Source organism: Tachyglossus aculeatus, chromosome 21 (genome assembly GCF_015852505.1).
Source record: "Tachyglossus aculeatus isolate mTacAcu1 chromosome 21, mTacAcu1.pri, whole genome shotgun sequence".
In the NCBI taxonomy this organism is placed as follows: domain Eukaryota; kingdom Metazoa; phylum Chordata; class Mammalia; order Monotremata; family Tachyglossidae; genus Tachyglossus; species Tachyglossus aculeatus.
In genome coordinates, this window is record NC_052086.1 from 931,951 (window position 1) to 951,532 (window position 19,582).

Consider the following 19,582-nt stretch of genomic DNA (forward strand, 5'->3'; position numbering starts at 1 on the left):
CTAAGCACTGGGCTGTCCCGCCTGGGGCTCACAGTCTTAATTCCCAATTTACAGATGAGGTAACTGAGGCCCAGAGAAGTGAAGTGACGTGCCTAAGGTCAGACAGCAGACATGTAGCGGAGCTGGGATTAGAACCCAGGCCCGTGCTCTATCCACTAGGCCACATTGTTTATCAATTAGGGGGGCACCCAGCGTCTGGGGGTGGGAGCAGGCGATGGCCGATTGCTCCTGGGCTAGTGGACGGAGGAGCAGATTCAGGAGGGCCCAGAGGCAGAGCTCTGGGTTTCAATCCTGTCCAGGAGGTCAGGGTGGGGCAAGCGCAGGGGAGGGGCTCAGCTGGGTGTTAGGCCATTGAGGCAGGGGGATCCCCGAGGGCAAGGTGGTCAGCACCGGTTACTTAAGTCAGCACAGCTTACATAGGCCTATCCCACGTATTCTGCATTACATACATATCTATAAATTATTTGTTGTACGTTATTTCATGATATCAATGTCTGGCTCCCCCTCTAGACTATAAGCTCATTCTAGGGTGGGAACTGTTTACCAATTCGGTTGTACCGTTCTCTCTCAAGCCCTCAGTACAGTGTTGCGCACTCAGTAAGGGTTCGTTAACTTACCGATCGATGAACCCTGACAACTTCTCTGCAAGGCTCTCTCCATACTTTGGGGAGCCCAGTGGCCCTCACCGCTAATGGCAGACACACTGACCCAATGGAGCAGTGTCAGACATGCAAGAGACACTATCAACATCAGGAACACCACTGGCACCATCAACACAAACGACATCCTAAGCACCATCATCAACATGAGTGATACTACTGAGAAGCTGAAACCATCCACACTGGCTACATCATCATAATCATCAATGCAACTGAGACATGACACTATGGCGTACATCACCGACACCCTCAACATCACCAACATCAGCGAATAATGGATGGAATCTGCCGCTGCCAATGTCCTACCCTTTGTGGGGGGGGGGGCTGAATCCCCCCTCCCTAGCCCAATCCCAGCTCAACCCCCTCGGGAGCGAAGTCCCGGGGTGACCCCAAGGGCCCTCAGCCCTTCCCTGGGCTCGGCCCTAGCAGGGGGAGAGAGGAGTCCCATCTTCCCACTCCCAAGCGCAGGGAGATCTCCCCCCCAACACCCCAAGGGCATCTCTCAGGGCTGGTTGGACTCGCTCCTGGTGTTTTATTATTTTTGGGAGGATTCCTGAGATGTGGAGTTTGAAAAACGGCCCCGAAATGTGATTTGGATTGGATGGAATTTACTCTCTCAGCTGTTTCCCATTAAGGAACAGGCTAATTGGAGAGAATGCTTGGACATCAGGGTAGCCTGCCCTGGGCCAACCAGCCAGGAGAGAGAGGGGCCGGGTGGGGGGGGGAGGGATGCGGCTGGTTGGGAAGGGGAGGAGGGAGTCCGGGAAGGAGGAGGGGGAGAAGGAGGAGGAGGACCAGGGACGCGGTGGGAGGGAAAGGAGCGGACCCCGGAGACGGTGATATATTGATGGGGAAGCCGAGTCCAGATGCCTTATGGTTTCGGGACAGACTCTATCAAAGCCGAACGGCTAATATACGACCTGCCCGTCTCAGCCAGCTGCCGGGAATCTCACTGCAGTTCAGCCCCGTTTCTCCTCTCGGAAGGAACGATTCCTTTCTTGTTCTCTATCGCTTAGGGGCCCGACGTCACGGGCGGCCCGGAGACGGTCTGGACTCCTGCGAGCCATCTGAGACGGCGCCAGGGACAGTGCCCCCACCCCTTGAGCGCTTGTTGCCTGGAAACACCAACATGGGAGCCTCAGGCCCATCCATCTACTACAAACGCAGACGGTACTCACCCTGTGTGTGCACAGAGACCATCCTCTGTTGTGCCATTCCAGATCCTGGGGCTGTTCCATTCCAGATCACTTTGGCCCCCGGTCTCCACTCCTCTCAGAGCTTCTGCTCGCTACAAGCTGCTCCTCTTTGGGCTGCATTGCGCTAGGTCGATCCGTCTGCTGTACGTGTCTCCCGGCCGTCAGCTAGGATGCCCCGTGATCTGAGGTTGGGCTTTATCGCATCCTTGTCAATTAAAGGTACTTGTTGAGCACCTCCTGTGAGAGGAACACTGTGCTGAATGCTCGGGAGAGAACAGCAGAACTGAAACACACCTCCCCTGCCCTGGGGTGGTTTACCATCTAAAAGGGGAGACAGGCAGACACCAATTATTTACAAATAGTGGAAGCTGGAAGAAGAACAAGAATGTGACAAGTAGAAGCACGAATATGTCAGAATGAAATAGCTGAAGAGCTAATTGAAAGTACAACTGAACAAGCATTTTCACATTAGTGCTGAGGTTGGGTGTGAAACCCTAAGTGACATGGGTTGACTTGCCTTGGGGTGTTGGGAACTAATCTGGGAATTAGCTAGAGTTTCCTCTCTCCCTCTGGCTTTCCTTTTCCCTATTTCAACTGGCTACCCAGCAGCTGCTTGGATGCCCTTCCTCCATCCATCTGTCCATCCTCTTTGCTGGCCACCCGGTCTGGCGGGCAGTGGCGAGCCCAGCTACAAGGCCCAGAGCTCGACATCTCTCTGGGTGTCTGTCACTTCGGATGCTTGGCCCTCAGGTCACAGGTCTCCAGGTGCTCCTGACCCCTCTAGACCCTAAGCTCACTGTGGGCAGGGAATTTATCTACCAACTCTGTTGTATTGTACTCTCCCAATCAAACAATCATATTTATTGAGCGCTTACTGTGTGCAGAGCAAGCCCTCGGTACAGTGCTCTGCACACAGTAAGTGCTCAGTAAACACCAGTGATTGATTAATTGATTGGTTGGTGGGAGTCATTCTGAGTGGGGCAAAGTCTGAGTGGATCCACATCGGGGGTGCTAGAGCTGGGTGAGGATGGAGGAAGGCCACTGCTGCACCGCACCGTGAAGCGAGCATGCCTCAGTTGGACCGTGCTCTCTGGGTTCTCAACGGGAAAGACCCTCGCTGAATGGCAGGGTCATCGCCCTCCACAGCCCCTGAGGCGGCTGGGATACTGGCAGGAGAAGATTGCTCTGGCCTCTTCACTTCCAGCAGGGGCCTGGGCCTCCTGCTCTGAGGGAAAACCAGCTTTGGTCCCCAAAACCCATTTCCAAGCCGCCAAGTGTCCTATAGACTGAATCGCTACTCCCTCCGAGACAGCCGGAGCAGAGGAGAAAATGATCCTGGAGAGGATCGTCTTCCCCTCACCCAACCCCACCCCTGCAGGACCTATCTTTTGCCCCATGAGGCTACTGCCTTGGGGATGGATCCTGATCGGCTAGGGAGCCTGCCTGATGGATGGCGACCTGCCGCTGTGCCCATTTGTTCTCCCTTCCCTGCCACGGAATGGTCAGGGATTTTGCGGTTTAGATTTTTTGGTCTCCACAGCCAACTCCATTTGGTAATGGGGGATCCCCCCCGAGGGAGGTTTTGCTCATTAAATCCAGCGCCTCTCCCCAACTTCCTACTGTTTTTCTCCAGCAGGGAGGGAGCGAAGCTACAGTGAGTTCCTCCTTGGGCTCTCATCTTCATTCCTCACTTTTAGAGAAGCAGCGTGGCTCAGTGGAAAGAGCACGGGCTTGGGAATCATAGGTCATGGGTTCAAATTCCAGCTCTGCCAATTGTCAGGTGTGTGACTTTGGGCAAATCACTTCACTTCTCTGTGCCTCAGTTACCTCATCTGTTAAAATGGGGATTAAGACCGTGAGCCCCACATGGGACAACCTGATCACCTAGTATCCTCCCCAGCTCTTAGAACAGTGCTTTGCACATAGTAAGCGCTTAACACATGCCATCATTATTATTATTATTGTTATTTCTCACCTCAGGATACTACTATCTCATGCCCCTCTGTCCTGGTCTGGGTGTTGATCCAGCACTTAGAATAGTGCTCATTGCTCAGAACAGTGCCCAGTCCTTACAACAATGCTCAGTGCTTAGAACAGTGCTTGGCACATAGTAAGCGCTTAACAAATACCATCATTATCATCACCCATGCTGTGCGACCCCTAAGAGTAAAAGGCAGAGAAAAGGTCAGTTCTCCCCTCTGGTTGGGGGAGGAAGGGCCGGTATCATAACCTGGGGTAGGGGATGGGGTCCATATCTTACTCCCCAGATACTCCATCCCCTAATCTGAATCATCTCCACCAGGGACTTCTGATCCTTGCATCCCTCCCCTGCCACCCTAACCCCAGGAGTCAGAGGATAGGGATGGGTTTCCCATAGGGAGGCACAGAAGGATGCCCAGGAGAGAACAGAGAAATGGTTCTGGAACCTCTTCCTGCTCCTCTAACTCCCAGCTCAGACCCTGCACCAGTGGAGGAGCCACGGCTGGGCTGAGAGGTCGTGGAAGAGCCCTGCTCGTTGCCGGCCCGGGGCCTCAGAGGAGCCCTGGTGCACCGGGAACACTGGGAGCGGTCTTCAGGGAGTTGGGACCTTCGTGCCCTCGGTTTGAGATTTCCCAGTCTTCCTGTCCCCTCCTCTTCCTCCTCATGTTCTTCTTCCCTTCCTCCCCTTCTCCTCTTCCTTTTTCTTTTCCTCCTCAACTCCATCTTCCCCTCCTTCTTGTCTCCCCTCCCCCATTTATTTATTTATAACTCCAGGGTCTGGACTGGGGGCTGGGGCTGAAAGGTGGGGCTGGGGGCTGGAGTCTGGGCACTGGGGCTGAAGACTGGCAGTCGGGGAGTCAGGAGGTGTCCAGATGTGATGGGATTTCAGTGGAAAGGAGGCATGCTTGGGACCAGATGTCCCAGGCTCCCTCCTCCCAGGGCTAGCTGCCCACTGCCTGGGATTGGCCAAGATCAGCAAGGTGATGGGATTTCACTGGATCCCTGGGTGGAGGTTGTGGGATGGGATGGGGCTATCGGGCTTCCCCTCACCCCTGGGCATAGACAGCGCTGCCTTTGGCTTGTCCAAAGGGGCTGACCGACAGCCCCCGTACCCTCCCCACCCACCCCCAAGTCAGTGGATTCTCTCTGAAAGGTTCCCCCATCCCAGACCACAGAACTGTAGGCCTCCACAAGTCAGGATCCCACCCTCTCCTAGTGGATAGAGCCCCAGCCTGGGAGTCAGAAGGACCTGGATTCCAATCCCAGCTCCGCCACTTGTCTGCCGTGTGACCTTGGGGAAGTCGCTTCACTTCTCTAGGCCTCAATTCCCTCATCTGTAAAATGGGGATTAAGATTGGGAGTCCTGTGTGGTATGTGAACAGTGTCCAATCTGATTAGTTTGTATCTCCCCCAGAACTTAGTATAGTATCTGGCACATAATAAGTGCTTAACAAATATCATTTAAAAAAAAAAAAGAGCTCTAGGCCTCCAGGACTCAGGATCCCATCCTGTACACCTCTCCCTACAGATTTCACCCTGCAGAACCTGAAGCCTGTGTGTTCCATCCCTGCTAGGGTCCCTCAGGGGTCCACATGGAACCAGTGGGGCTAGGGGAATGGGACTCTGGAAAAAGTTAGCAGCCTTGACTACCTCCTCCCTTTCCCCCCATCCACCAGCCTGGACCTGTTGGCACGAAGGCTGAGACTACCCTTGTCTTCCCTTTGTTTTCTTGGGCCTTGGGCAGAGCTGACCTTAGTGCAGAAAAAGTTAACCACCTGGGCCAGTAATGAAAGATGGAGAATTACTATTATGGTACTTGTTCATTCATTCATTCATTCAATCATATGTATTGAGTGCTTACTGTGTGCAGAGCACTGTACTAAGCGCTTGGGAAGTACAAGTTGGCAACACATAGAGACGGTCCCTACCCAACAGTGGGCTCACAGTCTAGAAGGGGGAGACAGACAACAAGACAAAACATATTAACAAAATAAAATAAATAGAATAAATATGTACAAATAAAATAGAGTAATAAATACGTGCAAACATATATACATATATACAGGTGGTGTGGGGAGGGGAAGGAGGTAAGGCGGGGGCGATAGGGTGAGGGAGGAGGGGGAGAGGAAGGAGGGGGCTCAGTCTGGGAATTTACTATGCGACAAGCACTGTTCTAAGCACTGGGGTAGGTACAAGTTAATCAGGTTGGATACAGTTCCTGTCCCACATTGGGCTCACACTCTTTATCCCCATTTTTCACAGATAAGGTAATTGAGGTAGAAAGAAGTTAAATGACTGGCCCAAGGTCACACAGCAGACAAATGGATCAGAACCCATGACCTTCTGATTCCCAGGCCCGGGCTCTAGCCACTGTATCATTGCCAGGCACCAGAAGAGGGTAGGAAGGATCTGCTCCTTCCATCCCCACAGCCCCTGCATATGTTCAACTGGGTTGGGACTCCACACTTTGGGGGTGAGACAATGCCATATTGTACCCTCTGTCTGTCTGCCCCAGGGCAGTTGTTGTTCCCGGGGCCCATTGTCTCTGGATTGGGCCCTCCCGGGGCACAGGGATGGGCCTGCATGGGAACCAGAGGACCATATGGGCACGGATTCTTGGCAGTCTGGTGGGGTGGAGGAGGGGCAAGCAGGGCCACCAGCACCCCAGGGCAACAGCTGTCAATCACACTCCCTCCTGGCCAATCACAGGGCCCACTCCTGGGAGCTGATCCAAAGCCCCACCACATCATCTTCACAGCCCAAGCTGTGGTTCTCAGGTCAAGCTCAAAACCCCACGGCCCACCCCAGGTCCATCCCATCGCTGGGGTTTAGTACTGCTGCAGACGAGACTCACAAGCATAGACATATTCACCTCATACTCAGTAGTAGGAAGAGCAAGTTGAGGGAGCCAGTAACAAGTCAACAGTGAGTGCTGAACGTCTATTTTTTGCAGAACACTGTACTAAGCCCTTGGGAGAGAACAACAGAGTTGGTAGACATGACCCCTGCCCTAAGGAGCTTGCAGCCCAGTAGGGGAGTCAACCACTAAAGTAAATTACAGGTGGGAGGAGGAAAGAATGGGGATGTGTAGCTGAGTTAGTGCTTAAGTAACGGTGGGGGGGGGGTATAAAAGTGTGTGTTTGGCACAGAGTGCTGGCGGGGGGCTGTGGGGGAGTAGTAGGGATAAAGCTGGGGAAAGGGAGGGATCAGGGAAGGCCTCCTGAAAGAGATGTGGGCTGCCCTTTTGAAGAACAAGCGATGGGTACTCTTATCTGCGTGTCCAAAGGTCTGTCTATGTGATGGTGTCTGAGTGTGTGTCTGTGACTGTGCGTGAATCTGGGTGTGTATGTCTCAGTGTGTGTGGGTCTCCATGTCTGAATGAGTGTAGCTGGATGTATATTTAATAATTAATTAATATAATTGTATTATAATTAATTAATAGTATATGTAATATAACATATAATGTAATATTAATTAATATAATAATTAATAATTCCAGTACTTGTTAAGCGCTTACTATGTGTCATGAACTGTTCTAAGTGCTGGGGTAGATACAGACACAGTCCCTGTCCCCCATGGGGCTCACATTCTCAATCCCCGTTTTACAGATGTGGTAACTGAGGCCCAGAGAAGTGAAGTGACTTGCTCAAGGTTCCACAACAGACACGTGGCAGAGTTGGGATTAGAACCCAAGTCCTTCTGATACCCAGACCCATGCTTTACCCACTAAGCCACACTATTTGAGTGTGTGTCTGTGAGTATATATGTCTATTTGGGTTTGTATGTCTAATTGTGTCTCTGTGCGAATCTGAGTGTGTATGCCTGTGGGTGTCTGAGTGTGTGTCTACGTCTGTGTGGGTGCGTGTGTGGCTGTGTGTCTGACTGTACGTCCAAATGTGTGTATGTAGGGGGAAGAAGGAAAGTTGAGCACAGTATTTAGCACATGGAAAGCACTTGATCAATAGCATTATCAATCCTTCAATCAATGAATACACCCCTTGGTAGGGAAGCAAGCTGCACTAGGGGGTTAAGGGGTGGGGAGTGAGGGCAGATCTTACCTTACCTTCCAGCTGCTCCATACACATCAGTGTAGGATAAGTGACCCTAGGAGTCCGGAGTCCTGGGTCCCGGCTCCGTCACTTGTCAGCTGTGCGACTTTGGGCAAGCCACTTAACTTCTCTGTGCCTTAGTTACCTCATCTGTAAAATGGGGATTAAGACCGTGAGCCTCCCGTGGGACAACCTAATCATCTTGTAACCTCCCCAGCGCTTAGAACAGTGCTCTGCATATAGTAAGCATTTAATAAATGCCATCATTATTATTATTATACCTGGTTCTGCCCCCACCTGCAGTGTGACATTGCGGAAGTAGGTCACTCTGGGCCTCGGTTTCCTCATCTGCAAAATGGACACCAGATCTCCCTCTCTCCTAGACTGTTAGTCCCCTTTGGGACAGGGCCTGGGTCTGATCAGATGGTCCTTTATTGACCCCAGTGCTTAGCACAGGGCTTGGCCCAGGGGCAAGACTGGGTTCTAGGGTTCTAGACTGTGAGCCCACTGTTGGGTAGGGACCGTCTCTATATGTTGCCGACTTGTACTTCCCAAGCGCTTAGTACAGTGCTCTGCACACGCTAAGCGCTCAGTAAATATGATCGATTGATTGATTAATTGAAGTGTTTAATACACACTGTTGTCATTATTTTTTAGAAATATGACCTTAAAGAGCACCAGTCAAGCCCAGTTGGTCTCTGGCCCTGCCCCGGCCCCCGGGGTTGTGGTCACCTACGAGGAGGGCGGGACCCTCAGTGGTCAAGTCTGGCCCAGGCTCACTGCTGCCAAACTGGGCATCCCCCCAGGAGAGAGCTGGGGAAGACTGGGGTCAGGGGGCAGGGGGTGTCAGCCTGGAGCAGGCGAGCTGGGGGAGCCGGGGGAGCCAGGGGAACTGGGGTCATGGCTGGGGTCACAGCAGGGGCGGGGAGGATGCGGGCCCCCAGAACGGTAGGTAAACAAACGGTCTGGGAAGCCCGTCAGTCCGTCCGGCCCAGGCGGCCGGCCGTTCCCACAGTCGGAGAAGCTTTGCCCAGCCTGGGGGGAGGGGACTTAGGGGAAGGGGGTGGGGGCTGCATGCCCATCAGTCTCCAGGCTCCTCTCCAGTGCCCCAAATTCCAAGCCCACCAATCTCCCCTGGCTCCCCCAGACCCCCAATCCCCAGCCCCCCACCATTTCCCCCACCCCAAGGGCTACTGGCCCTCCAGGATGGTCAGCAGTGGCTAGGCAGGGCCGGGAGCGGAGGGACAGGGGAGGGGGAAGGATGGGGTGAGAAGGTTCTCGCAGACCCTCAGAAACATTGGGCCAGAGGGTGGGATTCCTATCTCAATCCCCAAGCGCAGAACCACCTGACCAAATATCTGTGTGATTGTATTTGAGTGTGAATCTGTGTGACTTTGGGCATGCATCACTTAAGTGAATCTCTGGGCATGGGTGTCTGGTGAGTGGGCCCACGTGTTTGTGTGGGGATGATTGTGCGTTTGTGTTTAATCCACCGATCGACAGTTCATCCAGATCACCCGGTGAGTGCCAAGCACCGTACTCACGGTTGGAAGAGTAGCATAGAAGCAGTCAAGCAGTCGATGGTATTTACGGAGTGCTTTCTGAGTGCAGAGCACTGTACTAAGCGCTTGGGAGAGTACAATTTAGCAGAATTGGTAGATGCGTTCCCTGCCCACAGTGAGAATGTGTGCACGCACACACACAAGAATCTGTGAGCCCGTTGTTGGGTAGGAACCATCTCTATATGTTGCCAACTTATACTTCCCAAGCACTTAGTACTGTGCTCTGCACACAGTAAGCGCTCAATAAATACGATTGATTGGATGAATGAATGAATCTGTGTGGGTATGTGTCTGTGTGTACACAAGCTTGGGTGTGTGTGTGTCAATGTGTCTGTGTTTATAAGCAGGAATGTGGGTGTGTTTTTGTGTCCCCCTGTATGAATGTGTGCATGTTTGTGGTCTCTGAGTTTACGTGGGTGGTTGTATGCTCCAGTGTGTGCCTCTGTGAGGGCATTTGTGTCTCCATGCATCAATGCAGGGAAGGTTCAAGAGTCAGTGTGGGCTGAGGCTAGAAGACAGGAGAGCTGTAAAGGCCGGGGGGGGCGGACAGGTGTGCTGTCTACACTACTGGAATGCACCTGACACCTGGTTAGCTGCCTGCTTTGTTCGGCTGTGTAGACAGAGGGGCAGGGGAGGAGGTGGAGTGGGGGAGGAGGCGGAGGGCCAGGAGGAGCTCTGGAGGAAGGGGAAAAGGAGGAGAGGGGGTGAGGGGCAGGGAGGAGGGCGAGGGCAGAGATAAAAGCAAAGGAAGGAGGTAGAATTTCTCCCCTCCCCTTCTCCCAGCTGTCAGTGCTGTCGTCTGCATAGTGGTTGCAGGGGCCTGGGGTGGGGGGTGGAGGGTCAGGTTTCTGGCATTTCCCCCCTCCCCACTGCCTGCGTGGGTGGTCATGCCCCATCCCGCCCCCAGCCCACAAACCTCAGACCGCAACACGCTGGGGAAACCACCCCCTTTTCAGAAGAACCTTCCCAGTCAACCCCAAGGAAAGACAATGATTACTTATTAATTTCCCCAATATCTCGATAGCTAGGTAATCGATCGGATGGTCAATTTATGTTTTTATTCAGATTCACTATTTGTAAATATTTTTGTGCCCATCTCCCTCTTTAAAGTGTAAGCCCACTTCCAAAACTCTTCTGACATCACATCTCCTTCAGAAGGCCTTCCCTGATTAATTATCATCTCCCCACCCTATTTCCCCGCTATTGTCCTATCGGCCCATTCATGCCACTTAAGTAAATAATAATAATAATACTCATAGAAATAACAATAACAATAATAACAATAGTAGTGGTATTTGTTAAGCACTTGCTATGTGCCAAGCACTGAACTAAGTGCTGGGATAGCTACAAGATACTCAGGATGGACATATTCCCTGTCTCACAGGGGCTTCACAGTCTAAGGGAGAGGGAGAACAGGTACTGAATCCAACCTAGCGCTTAGAACAGTGCTTTGCATATAGTAAATGCTTAATAAATGCCATCATCATCATCACCATCTCGCACATAGTAAGCGCCTAATAAATGCCATCATCATTTTAGAGATGAGGGAACTGAGGCCCAGAAAAATGAAGTGACTTACCCAAAGTCAAATCCAACAGAGGATAACTCTCCCCACCTTCAAAAAGTATTTTTTCATAGTATTTATAAAGTGCTTACTATGTGCCAAACACTGTTCTAAGCCCTTGGGGGGGATACAAGTTAATTAGGTTGAACACAATCAAGGGGCTCATGGTCTTAGTAGGAGGGAGAACAGGAGAACTGAGGCACAGAGAAGTTAAGTGACTTGCCCAGGGTCACACAGCAAGTACTTGGCAGAGCCAAAATTAGAACTCAGGCCCTCTGAATCCCAGGCCTGTGCTCTTTCTACTAAGCCCTGCTGCTTTATTAAAAGCACATCTCCTCCAAGAGCTTCCCCCAACTGAGCTTTCCTCATTTCTTCTTCTCCCACTCCCTTCTGCATCAGCCTTGCACTTGGATTTGCGCCCTTTATTCACCCCTCCCTCAGCCCCACAGCCCTTAAGTTTATATCCATAATTGATTTCATATCCATAATTTATCAATATGAATGTCTCCCCCTCTAGACTGTAAGTTCCTTGTGGGCAGGGAACGTGTCTGCTGTTTTGTTATATTGTACTCTCCCAAGCATTCAGCACAATTCTTAGCAACCAGCAAACAATATATGTGAAGCAGCATGGCTCATATGGGAAAGAGTATGGGCTTTGGAGTCAGAGGTCATGGGTTCAAATCCCAGATCTGCCAACTGTCAGCTGTGTGACTTTGGGCAAGTCACTTAACTTCTCTGTGCCTCAGTTCCCTCATCTGTAAAATGGGGATTAAAACTGTGAGCCCCCTGTGGGACAACCTGATCACCTTGTAAACTCCCCAGTGCTTAGAACAGTACTTTGCACATAGTAAGTGCTTAATAAATACCATTATTATTATTACTAGTATATGATTGGGGATCCATAATTACGATTGAATGAATAATTGATTCATCCTTTCTGATCTCCCATCCTCCTATCGCTCCCCCCTTCAGTCTATACTTTACTCTGCTGCCTGAATTATCTTTCTACAGAAACCCTCTGGACATGTCACGCCCCTCCTCAAAAATCTCCAGTGGTTGCCTATCCACCTTTGCTTGAAGCAAAAACTCCTACTATGGGCTTCATAGCTGTCCATCCCCTCGCCCCCTCCTACCTCACCTCCCTTCTCTCCTTCTCCAGCCCAACCCGCACACTCTGCTCCTCTGCATCCGCTAACCTCCTCACTGGGCCTCGTTCTCACCACATCCCACTTCCTTGCCACGTCCTACCTCTGGCCCTGAATGCCCTCCCTCCACACATCCACCAAACTAGCTCTTTTCTTCCCTTCAAAGCCCTACTGAGAGCCCACTTCCTGCAGGAGGCCTTCCCAGACTGTGCCCCCTCTTTTCTTCTACTCCTCCTCCCTCCCCACCACCCCCACTCCCTCCCTCTGCCCTTCCCCCTTCCCCTCCCCACAGCACGTGTGTATATTTGTACTTATTTATTACTCTATTAAATTAATGATGTGTATATATCTATAATTCTATTAATCTATTTTGATGGTATTGACACCTATCTACTTGTTTTGTTTTGTTGCCCGTCTCCCCCCTCTAGACTGTGAGCCTGTTGTTGGGTAAGGTCTATCTCTGTTGCCAAATTGTACTTTCCAAGTGCTTAGTACAGTGCTCTGCATACAGTAAGTGCTCAATAAATACGATTGAATGAATTGATTGATCATGTAGCAGCAATTAGCGGAGGCAGGTTTAGAGCCCAGGTCCTTTGACTCTCAGGCCAAAACTCTTTCCGCTAGTCTACCTGCTGGTTGGTTTTTATACTCCATTTCCTCCTACATATATCTTATTTTATAACAACTGCTGCCTGACCTGGACTGCTTAAAAGTAAGGATTCTGTCTATTTATTCTATTGAACTCACCCAACCACTTGATTATTCTATTTATTTTATTTTGTTAATATGTTTTGTTTTGTTCTCTGTCTTCCCCTTCTAGACTGTGAGCCCACTGTCGGGTAGGGACCGTCTCTATATGTTGCCAACTTGGACTTCCCAAGCGCTTAGTACAGTGCTCTGCACATAGTAAGCGCTCAATAAATATGACAATGAATGAATAAACTATTTTAACATTGGTCTTCCCCACTAGGACTGTAAGCTCCTTGAGGGCAGGGATCATATCTATCAACCACTCAGACTGCAAGCCCCATATGGGACAGGGACTGTGTCCAACCTGATTACCCTGTATTCATTCATTCATTCAATCGTATTTATTGAGCGCTTACTGTGTGAAGAGCACTGTACTAAGTGCTTGGGAAATACAAGTTGGCAACATATAGAGACGGTCCCTACCCAACAGTGGGCTCACAGTCTAGAGGGGGGAGACACACAACAAAACAAAACGTGGACAGGTGTCAAGTCATCAGAATAAATAGAAATAAAGCTAGATGCACATCATTAACAAAATAAATAGAATAGTAAATATGTACAAGTAAAATAGATTGAGTAAAAATTCTGTACAAACATATATACAGGTGCTGTGAGGAGGGGAAAGAGGTAGGGTGGGGGGGATGAGGAAGAGGAGAGGAAAAAAGGGGGCTCAGTCTGTATCTACCCCAAAGCTTACTTCAGGAGAAGCAGTGTGGCTCAGTGGAAAGAGCACGGGTTTTGGAGTCAGAGGTCATGGGTTCAAATCCCAGCTCTGCCAATTGTCAGCTGTGTGCCTTTGGGCAAGTCACTTAACTTCTCTGTGCCTCAGTTACCTCATCTGTAAAATGGGGATTAAGACTGTGAGCCCCCCGTGGGACAACCTGATCACCTTGTAAACTCCCCAGCGCTTAGAACATAGTAAGCGTTTAATAAATGCTATTATTATAATTATTATTATTATTATTATTACTACAGTGCCTGGCACATAGTAAGTGCTTAATAAGTATCATTTTTAAAAAAGCCAAAACAAACAAAAAACCTCACTGTACTTTCCCAAGTGTTTAGTACAGTGTGAGTACAGAGTTTAGCACACTGTGAGTGCTCAATAAATATGGTTGACCCAATAAATACTCAATTATCAATTATTAATACTCAATGACTCAATAAATATGACTGATGACTCTCCCAAGCACTTAGTTGAACATTTTGCACACAGCCACTGTGTGCCACTGATTGATCACTGATTGATCTGTACACAGAAGTGAGATTTATTGGAAAAAGCACAGACCTGGAAGTTAGAGGACCTGGGTCCTAACCCTGGCTTTCCTGTTACCTGCTGTGTGACCTAGAGCCAGTCACTTAATTTCTCTGGGCTTCAGTTTCCTCCTCTGTAAAATGAGGATTCAACACCTCGTTCTCCCTCCTACTGAGGCTGTGAACCTCAAGTGGGACAGAGACTGTGTCTGACCTCATTATCTATCCCTACTCCAGTGCTGAGAACACTGCTTGGCACATAGTAAGTGCCTAACCAATGCCATAGTTATTAATAATAATAATGATGGCATTTGTTAAGTGCTTATTATGTGCAAAGCACTGTTCTAAGTGCTGAGGAGGATACAATAATAATAATAATAATGGCATTTATTAAGCTCTTACTATGTGCAAAGCACTGTTCTAAGCGCTGGGGAGGTAACAAGGTGATAAAATTGTCCCACGGGGGGCTCACAGTCTTAATCCCCATTGTACAGATGAGGTAACTGAGGCCCAGAGAAGTTAAGTGACTTGCCCAAAGATGATCAAGTTGTCCCACGTGGGGTTCACAGTCTTAATCCCCACTTTAAAGATGAGGTAATTGAGGCACAGAGAATTTAGTGAGTTGCCCCAAGTCACACAGCTGACAATTGGCGGAGCCAGCATTTGAACCCATAACCTCTGACTCCCGAGCCCGTGCTCTTTCCATTGAGCCATGCTGCTTCTCTGTAAAACACTGTTCTAAGCGCTGAGGAGGTTACAAGGTGATCCTCGTGTCTCTCTCCACTTCAATCCATACTTCATGCTGCTGCCCGGGTTATCTTTGTCCAGAAACACTCTGGGCATATCACTCCCCTCCTCAAAAATCTCCAGTGGCTACCAATCAATCTGCGCATCAGGCAGAAACTCCTCACCCTGGGCTTCAAGGCTGTCCATCACCTCGCCCCCTCCTACCTCACCTCCCTTCTCTCCTTCTACAGCCCAGTCCACACCCTCCGCTCCTCCACTGCTGATCTCCTCACCGTACCTCGCTCTCGCCTGTCCCGCCATCGACCCCCAGCCCACGTCATCCCCGGGGCCTGGAATGGCCTCCCTCTGCCTATCCGCCAAGCTAGCTCTCTTCCTCCCTTCAAGGCCCTGCTGAGAGCTCACCTCCTCCAGGAGGCCTTCCCAGACTGAGCCCCTTCCTTCCTCTCCCCCTAGTCCCCCTCTCCATCCCCCCCATCTTACCTTCTTCCCTTCCCCACAGCACTTGTATATATGTATATATGTTTGTACATATTTTTTACTCTATTTATTTATTTATTCTACTTGTACATATCTATTCTATTTATTTTATTTTGTCAATATGTTTGGTTTTGTTCTCTGTCTCCCCCTTTTAGACTGTGAGCCCACTGTTGGGTAGGGACTGTCTCTATATGTTGCCAATTTGTACTTCCCAAGCGCTTAGTACAGTGCTCTGCACATAGTAAGCGCTCAATAAATACGATTGATGATGATGATCAGGTTGTCCCATGGGAGGCTCACAGTCTTAATCCCCATTTTCCAGATGAGGTAACTGAGGTACAGAGAAGTGACTTGCCCAAAGTCACACAGCTGACAATTGGCAGAGCTGGGATTTGAACCCATGACCTCTGACTCCAAAGCCCGGGCTCTTTCCACTGAGCTCAATAAATGCTAATCGATTAATCAATGGTACTTACATTGCACATACAGTGCAAGGTTAGGGAGAATTCAGCAGAGCTAGTAGATATGGATCTTTGTCCTTGAGGAGATGGATTTCTAAAATCCTTGTGGACCAGAAACCAGTCTGCACTCTGCTGTGCAATGGAGTAGTAGAGTTTTAATCCTGGCTCCGCCACTTGTCTGCTGGGTGGCCTTGGGCAAGTCACTGCACATCTCTGGTCCTCAGTTACCTCATCTGTAAAATGGGGATTAAGACTAAGAGGCTGATGTGGGACGGGGACCGTGTCTAACCCAGTTTGCTTCTATTCTCACCCAGTGCTTAGTACAGTTCCTGGCATACAGTAAGCGCTTAACAAATACCATAATTATCATTACTATTATTATTAATAGTAGTAGTAGTAATAGCAGTAGTAGTACTACTACTATTAGTAGTGGTAGCAATAGAAATAGAGAAGCTGCGTGGCTCAGTGAAAAGAGCACAGGCTTTGGAGTCAGAGGTGATGGGTTCAAATCTTGGCTCCGCCAATTGTCAGCTGTGTGACTTTGGGCAAGTCACTTCACTTTTCTGGGCCTCACTTACCTCATCTGGAAAACGGGGATGAAGACTGTGAGCCCCCTGTGGGACAACCTGATTGCCTTGTAACCTCCCCAGCGCTTAGAACAGTGCTTGCACATAGTAAGCACTTAATAAATGCCATCATCATTATTAATACCAGCAGCAGTAGTAGCAGTAGTAGTAGCAGCTGTCAGAGTACGTATGTGATGCTCACTTGGTGCAGTGCACTGTACTGGACACTTGGAAATACTGAATAAGAAAGTGGCATGTTCCCTGCCCACAGGTAGCTTACACGTTAATGGGGGATTCAGACAAAAAAATATTTACAACTAGAGTGGTCAAAATAAATTATTGTGCAGCTACAGTAATAATAAATAATAATAATAATGGCATTTATTAAGTGTTTCCTATGTGCGAAGCACTGTTCTAAGTACTGGGGAGGTTACAAGGTGATCAGGTTGTCCCACAGGGGGCTCGTAGTCTTAATCCCCATTTTCCAGATGAGGTAACTGAGGCCCAGAGAAGTGAAGTGACTTCCCCAAGGTCACACAGCTGTCATTTGAACCCATGACCTCTGACTCCAAAGCCCGTGCTCTTTCCACTGAGCCATGCTGCTTCTCATAATCACACAGTGTTTCACACACGTATACACTCACACTAACATGTTGGGTAGGGACCGTCTCTACATGTTGCCGACTTGTACTTCCCAAGCGCTTAGTCCAGTGCCCTGCACACAGTAAGGGCTCAATAAATGCGATTGAATGAATGAATATGCCACCTGGAATCACACATAGTATATGGAAGTAAACACCTATACACTTAGTCTGTGTATACTTAAACACACACACACACACACACACACACACACACACACACACACACACACACACACACACACACAGACATACCTGGGGAAAGGATACCTATGTAGCAGGCTCCCATATTTGCCTATTAAATCACTCAAGGTCAGATAAGTGGGCCCACCAGACTTAACCCTCACCCTACCCTTAGGCTTGACCCCCCCACCCCCACCCAACCCTAACATTGAACCTAACTCTCACCCAGGCCCTGATACTAACCATGATCCAGAGACACATCTTGAGCTCCCTATCTCTTTACCTCGGTGTTTCTCTATGCTTTTTTTTCCATGGTATTTATAAAGCACTTACTGTGTGCCGGGCACTGTACTAAGCATTGGGGTAGATATAAGCTTATCAGATTGGCAGCTGTGAACCCAGAGAAGAGCCAGGTTGCACTCTCTGGAGAAGGGAAGGAGAGCAAGTCAATTCAGGGGGCAGTCCCCTTTTCCCCAGGGGGTCCAAAATCAGCAAGTTAGTCAATCATATTTATTGAGTGCTTACTTTGTGCAGAGCACTGTACTAAGCACTAGGGAGAGTACAACGTAACAATAAATAAACACACTCCCTGCCCACAATGAGCAAAGGGAAGGAGGCCTGGTGAGCAAGCATCAGCCGGTCCGGCTGGGGGCTAGGAGCCACAGTCCTGGGAGTCTCGGGGTCCGAGCCCAGGGTGCTTTGTCCGTTCTCCTTCCCCTGGAAACACCAATTCGCCTCGCAGAATAAATTTTGTATAAAACTTAGGCTTTTTGTCCCTGGTCTCTCTCTCCCCACCTCGCCGCACTGATTCCTGAACAAACTCGTCTCCGGGCGACGGGTGACACACAGGAAGCCAGAATTAGAACCCAGGTCCTCTAACTCAAAGGCCTGGGCTCTTTCCACTAGCTCACTCTGCTTCCTCAGCAGCAGCAGCGGGAGGAGGAGGAAGAATAAGAGAAGAAGCCTGGCGTCAAAAGAAGACCAAATTCCTCTCTCAAAAAGCAGTATGGTTCAAACCCTCAATCTCTCCTCCAGCTTCTTCATCCAGATACCCGGATCTGCTTGTATTGCCTGACTCTCCCAATCCAAGAGCCTGAGGCAAGTCCTTTAACTTCTCTGTGCCTCAGTTTCCTCTTCTAATTCTATTGTATTATCCTCTCTGAAACACTTAGTACAGTGCTCTATGTGCAGTAAATTCCACCAATTAATTGATTAGTCACCGCTGCTGAAGTCTCCCAAGGGCTTAGTGAGGGACGGCCCAGTCAGTCGGCCCAGAATAAATACTACCGACTGGTTGACTGTCGGTCCTTCTGTTTCATCTCTCTGCATCTGTTTCTTTGTTGCACCGCTGTGAATCTCTTTGGGTCTCTCCCTCTGTCTCTGTCTCCATCTTTGGGCCTACCTCTGCGTCTAAAATTTGTCTTCGTTTCTCTTTTTCTCTCTGTGATTCTGACTCTTCATCTCTGGGTCTCTCTCCGTCTCTCATTTTGCCCTTCTGTCTCGTGTTTATCCCTGCCTCTCCTTTGCATCTCTCCCTTTGTGAGTCCTTCCATCACTCTCTGGCTCAACATTCTTCAAGGTCTCCCTCCCTCCCTCTGTCTCCTTTCTTGTCTCCCTCGGTCTCCCTCCCCAACTCGTTCCCTGACTCCCCTTCTGCCTCCCGCTCTCCCTTCCGGCCTCCTTCTGTGTCTCCCTCTGTCTCCCTCCCTGCCTGTAGGTGTGTGTTTGTGTGTGTGTGTGTGTGTGTGTGTCTGTGTATGAGTGTGTGTCTCGCTGTCCGGCGCTGGCTACACGGCGTGGTTTCAGGGCATAGCTGTCATTCCAGGAGGCTTGGCCAGGCCTGCGCTGGAGCGTGTCAGACAAATTGAAGGCCCCAGGCTACTGACAGACAGACATTCGGCATGTAATTGCCCTGCCAGAGCGCACAAAGGCTCCGGGAGGTGCCGGGCGGAGGATTTTCCTCGCTTGAGAGCTCGGCGCTCTGAGCCCGAGACTTTTCTCAAAGCTCATTTGAGCCCCATTACAACAGGTGTCACGGACAAGCCCCATCCATCATGTCCCGGCCTGGGCCCGGGCCCGGGCCTGGGCCGCCGCCACTGCTGCCGCCGGCCCCCAGCCCAGACCCACCCCCCGCACCCACCCACCCGCCCTCGCCTGGCCCCAGGAAAGCAGGGGGGGCAAGGGGGCTGGTGAGGGAAGGGGGTGTGGAACAGGAGCCGGGCTGTCCTGTCACAAGTCTACCTGGTGTGTTCCCCACTCCTCCCGTCTCTTTCCTGCCACTTACTATCTCCCTCTGTCTCTGTCTTCAGGCCTCCATCACCCTCTGTCTCTGCTTCTCTTGTCTCTCC

The 19,582-nt window shown here is 50.1% G+C and overlaps 1 long non-coding RNA gene across 1 annotated transcript in view; it reads right to left on the minus strand.

Annotated features, from left to right (window-relative positions):
- LOC119942633 overlaps positions 1-2,054 on the minus strand; it is a 32,062-nt gene extending 30,008 nt beyond the window's left edge. Inside the window, exon 1 of the long non-coding RNA XR_005455386.1 lies at positions 1,838-2,054. This is a non-coding gene — a long non-coding RNA (uncharacterized LOC119942633). The remainder of the gene's footprint in view (positions 1-1,837) is intronic.
- Between the last annotated feature and the right edge of the window lie 17,528 nt (positions 2,055-19,582).